This window comes from Musca domestica, unplaced genomic scaffold (genome assembly GCF_030504385.1).
Source record: "Musca domestica strain aabys unplaced genomic scaffold, Musca_domestica.polishedcontigs.V.1.1 15, whole genome shotgun sequence".
In the NCBI taxonomy this organism is placed as follows: domain Eukaryota; kingdom Metazoa; phylum Arthropoda; class Insecta; order Diptera; family Muscidae; genus Musca; species Musca domestica.
The window spans coordinates 10902672-10913029 of NW_026712207.1; positions in this window are offsets into that span (position 1 = coordinate 10902672).

Below are 10358 nucleotides of genomic sequence, written 5' to 3' on the forward strand. Positions count from 1 at the left end.
GTATATTAAGTTCGTCATTCCGTTTATAACTCATCGAAATAATAATTTTAGGTCTAATATTCTTAATCAGCGTAAAATTCTAAGGCGATTTAGCCTTGTCTATCCGTCCGTCTGTTGTAATCACACTAGAGTCAAAACGAAAAAAGATAGGAAGCTAAAATTTTGCACAGATCAGTCTTTTGTCTGCAGGCAGGTCAAGTTGGAAGATTCTACACAAGGAGTTCTTTTTGAGTACTTTACCCCCTGGAAGAGAATTGTTTATATAGGTACACGATATCCTACAGTCACCATACAACGGTACCCTCCAATATTCGGCATTTTTATGATTGTAGCCAAATTTTTCAATAAAATTGTCTGAAAATCCACATAAGGATATCCTCCTGAGTACTTCATCTCCTGGAAGATTATTGTCCATATAGGTTCACGATATCGTATATCCCCAATATAGCGGTACCTCCCTATATTCCGTATTTTGATGATTTCAGCAACATTTTCCAATGGATGTCTAAAAATCCATACTAGAAGTACATCTGCACTACCAACATACCAAAACAATAATGGCAATAGAAGTTTGTAACCCTCTGCATTACCAGTAAGGTAAATAATAATGAGTTATGCCTAAAAATATATAGAGCCCGCAATCTTACGTTTTTGCTATGGGACATTGAAAAGCCGATGCACACAAAACGGGTTACTGTTTGGTGCGGATTTGGTCCAGAGGCATAATTGAGGTATTTTTCATCGAAAATGAGCAAGAAGTGGCGGAACATGCCATGAACGGAGAGGCTTTCACTGAACGAATTTTTGTTCACACAGTTTAAGAAGTATGATATTGACAATATTTGGTTTCACCAGGACGGCACGTGCCACAGAGCTGAAGAAAAAAAAATAATTTTCAAAAAAAGAAGGAAACAGGTAAAAAACTTCAGCCGAGCTCAAATTTTAATACACTGCGCCATTTAGAACGGACTTTCAAAAAAATCCGCTTCATAAAAACCATTATATGGGGGCTATATGAAAACGTGGACCTGCATAAGTAATTATACCCTACACCACGTACTGGTAAGGGTATTATGTCTTTGTGCATTTGTTTGTAACATGGAGCAGGAAGCGAGATGTACCCATAGTTACTTTTGAGGATATTCATAGAATCATTGTCTGAGTCGGTTTATGTATGTCAGCCCGAATGTCCATGTATTTTTGCGAACAAAGTCGCTTTTATTATCCGATTGAGATGAAAATTTCCAAACAATATTTGTTTGGTCCAAGTACGAACCCTGTTGAAATTTGTTAGAATCGGTTCAATTTTGATATAGCATCCATATATATCTTCAACCGATTGTGCGCCAAATGGCCAATATCAATCAAAATGGCTTAAATTTTGATACCTCGGACCGATTTTAGTCTAGAAGCAAGCAACTCAAATTTTGATAAAATCGGTTATAGCTCCCATATATATATTTCATCCGATTTAGGGTTTTAAGTCCCTCACATGCCTAATATGCACTCCTGGAGAATGATATTTGGTGTCGGACATCAGATACTGCTAGAATATACCTCTGTCAAATTTTATCGAGATCGGTTCAGATTAGGATATAGCTCCCATATATATTTGTATCCGATATCAGGTTTATTGTGCATAAAATGACTAATATCAGCCCAAATGGACTGAATTTTGGCAATTACGACTGAATTCATCCAATAAACCAGTACTTCAAATTTGATCGGACCAGATATAGCTATAGCTCCCATATATATGTTTTATCCGATTTTGGGGTTTAAAGTCCCCCGACCCGAAAGGAACTAATATATGGGAGGTATATTCTACTCTGTGTCGATTTCTTCTAAATTTGACGGAGGCGTTTGTGCCTGAAACGATATGCATCAAAATCCATCATATTTGAGTGTCCTACCAATTAGAATATCAGCACTCAACACCTCAATCATGTGAATAGAGTGACAAGTCAAATTAGTAAAAAAGCACCAGCTGAGTTCGACAGGCTGAACTTTTAGCACCTTCTATCATTTGGAAGAAAAAAAAAATGCAACATTTCAAAAAACTATTAAAATACCGAATATCGGAGGGAATGGTACCAATTATGAACTTCAAATGCCAAATTTGAAATAGTTCCGTCCAAAAATGTAACATAAATCATCAAATATCTTGAGTTATAATTATATGGGGGCTATACGAAAATTTGGGCCTATGTATTTGTGTGAGAGGTATAATATCTCTCACTCTGTGCCGAAGGTGCCAGAAGAAGTGGACTCATAGTTACAATTATATGGGGGCTATACGAAAATGTGAGCCTGTGTATTTTGTGAGACATATAATACCTCTCACTTTGTGCAGAAGGTGCCAGAAGAAGTGGACTCATCTTCATAATAGGTATAAGGTTGATGGAAATAGTGGATATGCGAATTGGTGAACATTTTTTAATTTTGTTATCCTTTGCGGATGGTGGGGTGGATTAAAAAAATCTTGAAAACATATTTTTAAAAAATCTACGTTGATAATCATTGGTCCTTGAAAACATATTTTTAAAAAATCCACGTTGATGCTCCTTGGTCCTTGAAAACATATTTTTAAAAAAAATTCTGGTTGATAATCCTTGGTCCTTGCAAAAATATTTTTAAAAAATCCACGGTACTTGAAAGCCTATTTTAAAAAATCTTCGTTTATAATCCTTGGCCCTTGAAAGCCTATTTTTAAACAATCCACGTTGGTTATCCTTGCTCCATATTTTTAAAAAGTCAAGGGTGATAATCCTTCGTCCTTAAAAAATATTTTTTAAAAAATCTTGGTTTAGTCCTTGAGTTTAAAAATTTAGTCCAAAAGTTCACGTTAATAGCTTGAATAGTCCTTGGATGATCCTTGAACATATATTCTTAAAAATACCACTTTTAGAGCTTGGATGATCCTTGAAAAATATCTTAAAATATATCCACGTTTATAGCTTGGATAGTCTTGGATGGTCCTTGAAAAATATCTTAAAATAAATCCATGTTTATAGCTTGGATAGTCCTTGAAAAATATCTTGAAATATATCCACGTTTATAGCTTGGATAGTCTTGGACGGTCCTTGAAAAATATCTTAAAATAAATCCAAGTTTATAGCTTGGATAGTCTTTGAAAAATATCTTAAAATATATCCACGTTTATAGCTTGGATACTCCTTGGATTATCCTTGAAAAATATTTTCAAATAAATCCACGTTTATAATCCTCGGAGAGTCCTTGGATGGTCCTTGAAAAATTTTGTTCAAATACATCCACGTTTATAATCCTTGGAGAGTCCTTGGATGGTCCTTGAAAAATATCTTCAAATAAATCCACGTTTATAGTCCCTGGATGGTCCTTGAAAAATATATTTTTTTATGATTTTTATGTTTAAATAATTTATAATAAATAAACCAGTTACCCACTCACCTACTTTAAAGATATATTTTTTTTTAAACTACGCAAATAGTTCTCCAATCTAGTTCACATTTTAACAGGTTTTCATATTTTTTGAAATAATTTTGACATTTAGAACTCTTCAAACAAAACAAAAGTTCATAAAAAATAACGGTTATTTTTTTAAATGACATTTTATGGCGAGCATAATTCCGATGCACATTCTCCAAGTGGAAAATCAACAAATTGGAACAAAACGGATCTATTTTAATAAACAATAGTACCCTATACATAAAACCTAATTCAATATCGTCAGCAAATTATTATTGTTTTACTATAAAATATATATTTATTTGTATATGTTTGTATTTTTATGTTTAAGTGTCTTAGTGGCGCCCAATCTTAAACTCCACGTACTGCAAGAACTACATTGAGCTAAGAAAACACGTTGCCTACTTCTTTGTGAATCATTTAACTAAATTCAATAAAATAAAAGAATAAATCTCTTCTCTTGGCTTCACAAATCGGATTTCATGGTAAATTTGTGGCTTTGTCTCGTTGAGCTATTGTTAAAAGCCATGGTTATAATTTTATGCGGTCACTTTTGAATGAGCTGTCGAAAACAGTCATAAAATTATGAATTTTAATAACTCTGACAAACAAACAACTGACCATAAAATTATAAATGAATTAACCAACTTAAGATAGGCGTCTTTGCGCAGAGACAATACCACTAATTGTGGCTAAATGCAATTTTTTGTGTGGAAACTTTTTTTTTGTTAAATATATATATATGGATATTCGAATAAATATGAATATATATGAAAATAAATGAGTGCAGAATTCAGATTTGGTATTACAAACCTTGATAAAACTGGCTTTGCAATGCGACTGGTAGCATAACCAGGAGATATCAGTAGCTGTAATATTGGGTAAAATTAGTCCTGAGCTTCTTATATAACAGAGATATTTTGATGTCTAATTTCTTAATTACGATACAAGCGAGAACCCGATACTTGGTTTTTCGTTCATAAATTATTATTTAATAACATTAACATAAAAATCTGATGTTTTACTCCCCAAGGGAAATAGTCTTTTTTATTTACAAATAGATGTGAATATTTTAAAATAAATCCCGATTTTTTGCCAGGGTCCTAAAAATGTGTAAATTTTTTTATTTTTTTAAATATAATTATTTTTTTCCACAATCTACGATTTTTTGGTCTCAATTCCTCGGAAAAGTTTATGGTGTTTGGTATTTGTTTTTGAAGACTTTGTCATTTTTTGTAACTCCTCGTAATAAGAATTTTAAAACCATCAAGGTGTATATTTATTCTTGATCAGCATAGAATTTTATTTCGATTTAGGTCATGTCAGTCAGGGGATGTGATCGGAAGCAATTCAACATAATAAGAACTCAAAAAACAAAAATTTGGCAGAGTAAATAAATCAAAACAAAAACGTAACTAGTAAAAATGAAGCTATGTTCGGCCGAGCCGAAATTTTTTTATCCTCCACCATTTGGAAGAAACTTGCAAAATGTATAAAATCCATTGAAAAATTTAGCAATAATTTTAAAAATTCCGAATATCAGACGTTGCGGTTATATGCGCCTTTGGAAAAACGTGTACCATTCAATTATTTCCTAGCGAAAGAGGTGCCTATTACGAACCTCAAACACCAATTCGAAGATAATTCTGTTAAAAAAAAGTAGCTAAAACCATAAAAACCGAATATATGGAGGTACAATGAGCTATACGAAAATTTGGACCTGTATAAGCAATTTTGTATTATAGGACTCCAAATACAAACTTAAAATACCAAATTTCAAACAATGCCGGTGAAAAGGTGATACGAATCATTAAAATACCGAATATCTGTGGGTACAATTATGTGGGGTCTATACAAAAATTTGGTCCTATATGTTGCCTGTATGGATGTTTCCAACATACTTGAAACACATACCTCTAATTTACAGAAAATTCTGTTTGAAATTGTGACTAAAACACCCAAATTTCGTATTTAGAGTTCGTGATGGGAACTACAGTCTATGACAGAAAATTTTCTATGCAGGTCCAGGTCTTCGTATAGGCCCCTTATATCAGTACCTCCCTATATTCGGTATTTTGACGATTTTAGGTATAATATTCACCAAAACGTCTTATTTGACGTTCCTAATATATACTACAGTCTGTGACAGAAAATAGTCTATGCAAGTCGAGGTTTTCGTATAGACGTCAATATTACGTCTATATTCGGTATTTTTAAGATTTTAAAAGATTTTTAACGGATTTTATTTTTTTTGGAAATTTCCAAATTCGTTCCAAATGATGACTTGATGCTTTTTACGTGTTTATTTTTATCCGCAATATTCTGTGACAGAAAATTGCATGTGCATGTCTACGTCTTTATGTAGCCCCCATTGAACGGTATATTCGGAATTTTGATGATTATCGACATTATTTACCGGGATTGTTTAAAATTTCGTATTTGAAATTCCTAATAGGTACTACAGCCTATGACGTTTTTCATATAAGCGGTATTTTTCGCCAGATTTTTTTTTTCGTATGGTGAAGGGTATTAAAAGTTCGGCCCGGCCGACGCTGAGTCTGAAACTAACAACCCTCGGTTGCTTACTCTTGCCTACGTTACTTCTTAATGAGGGTTATTCGCCTCATACAACAGCTTCTTCATAATTCGAGCATCTCAATATCTCTGTCAAAATTAAATAGAGTGTGAATATGGAGTAAAATTATCCACTGTATGTACCATATAGGTACATACCCATTAATGATCAAAAAAATTTTAAAAGCAATAATATTATTTATTGAAAGTGTGCTAAAATGGACAATATTGGTCCACCTCTTATCCTCACACACTATCCTCAATATTTTGAATAGCAGTAAAATAAATTCGTTTGTTTGTAAATTATGAAGGTATAACCCATTCTTATTGAAGCTACCGGTGGTAGTTTATTTACATTATTTTGTAATAGGATATTAGGCTCATACGGCCTTGAATTATTTTTCTGATATGTATCACTTTCCCACCTTTTCTATTATTAAACAAGTAAAATAATACCGAATATCGAGAGGCACCGTTAAAAGGCGGCTATACTAAAACCGATATATCTCATTTTCAATACTAACTATCCCAGACACAATACAAATTGTTCTACCAAATTTATGAAGCTCTACGCCAAACAATGTGGGCTGTATTGTAATTTCAACAGACAGATGGACATCATTAAATCAACTTAGAATTTTATGCTGATCAAGAATATATGTACTTTATGGGGCCTACGACGAATATTTAGGGATGTTACAAACGGAATGACAAAGCTAATATGCCCTCCTTTTCAAGAATTAGGGTATACAAATTCTGAGTCTAGCTAAGATTCTATTCCAAATTTAATTCTCTCCTACGACGAATATTTAGGGATGTTACAAACGGAATGACAAAGCTAATATGCCCTCCTTTTCAAGAATTAGGGTATACAAATTCTGAGTCTAGCTAAGATTCTATTCCAAATTTAATTCTCTCTACATTTTTAAACATTTTTTTAAATAAAAAAAATCTGCCACACTTAGTCCCGTTTTCACTTTATCATTTATCTATAAATTTCGTGTCCATTGTTTGAGGATTTCAAACGATTTGTCAACAGAATTTTGCCAGCCGATAACAATAATCCAATCCAATTATGTCCGAATGTGACAGTTTACATTAACAAATGATTTTATGGCATTTCAACAACAATAATAATTGAATGAATGCACTTGTTTATTAATGCTCGTAAACAAATGAGAGTGGACTAATAATCAAATTCGATTAAAGAAACACGATTTCAATGAAATGATTGAATCCAACGAAACAAGTGTAGGCTTAGAGCACACTTATCGCTGTTGTCATTCATTGAAACAATGGTCTAGTGGTTGGGTGGCACAGTGGGATAATTTTATTTATTTTTTTTTATTTTTATTAAAGATCTTGAAATAAATGTTATTAATTAGTAAAAATTTACATTTCTCTTGAGTTTATGTGAAAGTTAAAAATATTTATATATTCATTTCATTAATTATTTAATAAAAAATGCTTAAAAAGTATTTATTTAATTAATATAAAATAGATTTGTTATTTTATTTTATAATTAAGTATAAATCTGTCAACCTATTTATTATGTATTTATTTATCCATATCTCTATTAATCCATCTTTCTATTTTTATATACAGGGTGAGGTGAAAAAACTGCAACCAACTTCAGACTGCTCTCATTTCTAAGTCACTCGTCCGACAGCTGTTAAAATTATTCCAGTGACAACTCATTATATTGTTTACAAGCTTACAAAAGCATTTTGGTGAGAATTTTGCAGAAAAAAAGTTATTCGTGATGGAATTGGAAGCGTGATAGTGTGATTTCTTCATATTTGGCTGGAAAACCAAAAGTGGCTATCGTTAGAGCACTCCAGCATTTAAATGTGAATAAATCCTTTGTGTTTCGTACCATCGCTCGTTGCCGTGATACTGGTAGCGCAGCCCGACTTCAAGGAAGAGAACGGAAGAAAACAGCTACATCAGAAGAAATGGTTCGAAAAGTAAAGAAGCGACTTGATCGAAACCCGCGTCGCAGTGGCCGAAAACTGTCTCATGAGCTGAACATATCGCAATATTCCATTCGGCAAATGTTGAAAGATGAGCTCGGGGTAATGCCGCTGAAATTCCGAAAAGTGCAAGAACTTACACCGCAACAGAAAGAAAATAGACTCAAAAAAGCTAAAGAGTTGTTTCGCTTGGCCGAAGGTGGTGAACTGCCGAATTTGGTTTTCTCCGATGAGAAAAAATTCGTTGTACGGCAGTTTGTAAACAAACAAAATGATCGTGTTTACTTGCCAAAGAGGTCAGCTGAAAATGTGCACCTTCGGTTGGCCACCAGAACTCAAGCGCCGGACATGGTGATGGTGTGGGTCGCCATAACAGCCGATGATCGCTCTCCGATCGTATTAATCGACTGTGGCATCAGAATAAATGCCAAATATTATCGCTAAGATATTTTTGAGGGTGTATTAAAACCTTGAGCACGCAAACATTTTGGCTGCAGACCTTGGACATTCCAACAGAACACCATCGCACTCAGACCTTGGACACCATCGCACTTAGCACGCGCCACCCAAGAATGGTTACAAATGAGGTTCCTCGCTTCATTTCCAGCGCACAAAAGCAACCAAAATCTCCGGATACCAATCCGTTGGACTATTTTGTCTGCATTATTTTGGAAAGCAAGGTTATCACTATAAAATACCAAAGTGTCAAAGCAAGCAAGCGCTTCGCCGGGAATGGGTCAAAATAAATTTTATACCGTCCACCATACAATGGAGGGTATATTAACTTTGTCGTTCTGTTTGTAACTCCTCGAAATACTCATGTAAGACCCAACAAAGTATATATATATTCTTGATCGGCGTAAAATTCTATGGCGATTTAGCGATGTCCTTTTGTCTGTCTGTCCGCCGATCTGTTGTAATCACGCTATCTTTCGAATGATTTAAGATAGGATGCAAAAATTTTGCAGACATGTTAATTTTGCCAGTAGGCAGGTTAAGTTCATAAATGGGCCATGTAGGCCCACGTTTTGATATAGCCCCAATATAACGGTACCTCCCGATATTCGCTATTTTGATGATTTTAGCGACATTATTCACCGGAATTGTTTTAAATTCGATATTTGATGTTCCAAAGGGATACTTTAGCCTAAGACAGAAAATTGTCTGTGCAGGTCCACCTCTTCGTATAACCCCCATACAATTGGGCCTCCCTATATTCGGTATTTTGATGAATATAGCGACATTATTCACCGGAATTGTTTGAAATTTGGTATTCGAAGTTCGTAATGAATACTCCAACCTATAACAGAAAATTGTCTGTGCAGGTCTACGTCTTCGTATAGCCCCCATATAATGGTACCTCCCGATATTCGGTATTTTGATGATTTTAGCGACATTATTCACCGGAATTGTTTCAAATTTGGTATTCGAAGTTCGTAATGGATTCTGCAGCCTATGACAGAAAGTTGTCTATGCATGCCCAGGTCTTCGTATAGGCCCCATATATCAGTACCTCCCTATATTCGGTATTTTGACGATTTTATGTACAATACCCACCGAAATTGTTTGAGATGTCGTATTTGAAGTTCGTAATGGATGCTACAGGCTGTTACAGAAAATTGTCTATGCCAGTCCAGGTCTTCGTATGGCTCTGATGTAACGGTACCTCCCTATGTACGGTATTTTGATGATTTTAGATGCATTATTCACCGTTTATTTCAAGTTTCGAATTTGATTATGGTAATGGCTTATGACAAACAAAGCCTATGTAGGTTGAAGTCGTAAAGACGTATATCGGCTTTATTCGGTATTTTTAAGATTTTAACAGAATTTTAAACGGATTTTATTTTTTGAAAAATTCCAAATTCGTTCCAAATGGTGGAGGGTATTCAAAGTTCGGCCCGGCCAAACTTACTGCTTTTTAACTTTTCTATCTGTCTTCCTTTCTATATATTATTTATTTATTAGTTAATTGATTCATTCATTTATGTGCACCTGATTTTTATTTATCTACTTTTTTTAGGAATTTCTTACACTGTTCAAACACTTTTTTTGTTAAAAAAATAAAGTGTAAATTAATAATTCAATTTATCTGGCCCGGCCAACCAAACACGGCCGATGCCAATACCTTCATCTGATATATTAATATGTAAATTCCCACTGATCTGGTTTTGGATTTGAGGAAGATAACTCCGTGTAGATGCGAATGCCACAATTATTTAAAAACGAATTTATTTCGATAAACATCATACATGTTATACGGGTAGGTTTGTTCGCACAAACATACATGTTCGAATACATGCTCTATAGCATTTAAAAAATGTTGGCAAATATTTGATTTAAGACACCCCAAGTGATTATCAA